Below are 254 nucleotides of genomic sequence, written 5' to 3'. Positions count from 1 at the left end.
CGTAGTAAATACATCGGTAAAACAGTCCATGTGACATCAGTGGTTTAACTTCAGTTTTGCGAAGCTACGAGAATACTTTTTTTTCCGTAGATGAATGAAGGTCTTTCACGGGTTTGGAACGACATGAGGGTGAGTAATTAATGACAGAATTTTCATTTTGGGGTGAACTAACCCTTTAATCTCATAATGTTAGATTTTTAAATTTGTTAACGTGGCACTAAAATGCTGTCATACAAAAAATAAGTATCTGCATT

The sequence above is a fragment of the Sinocyclocheilus rhinocerous genome, unplaced genomic scaffold, assembly GCF_001515625.1.
Source record: "Sinocyclocheilus rhinocerous isolate Xijiao unplaced genomic scaffold, SAMN03320098_v1.1 scaffold6049, whole genome shotgun sequence".
In the NCBI taxonomy this organism is placed as follows: Eukaryota; Metazoa; Chordata; class Actinopteri; order Cypriniformes; family Cyprinidae; genus Sinocyclocheilus; species Sinocyclocheilus rhinocerous.
This window is presented reverse-complemented; position numbering follows the sequence as displayed.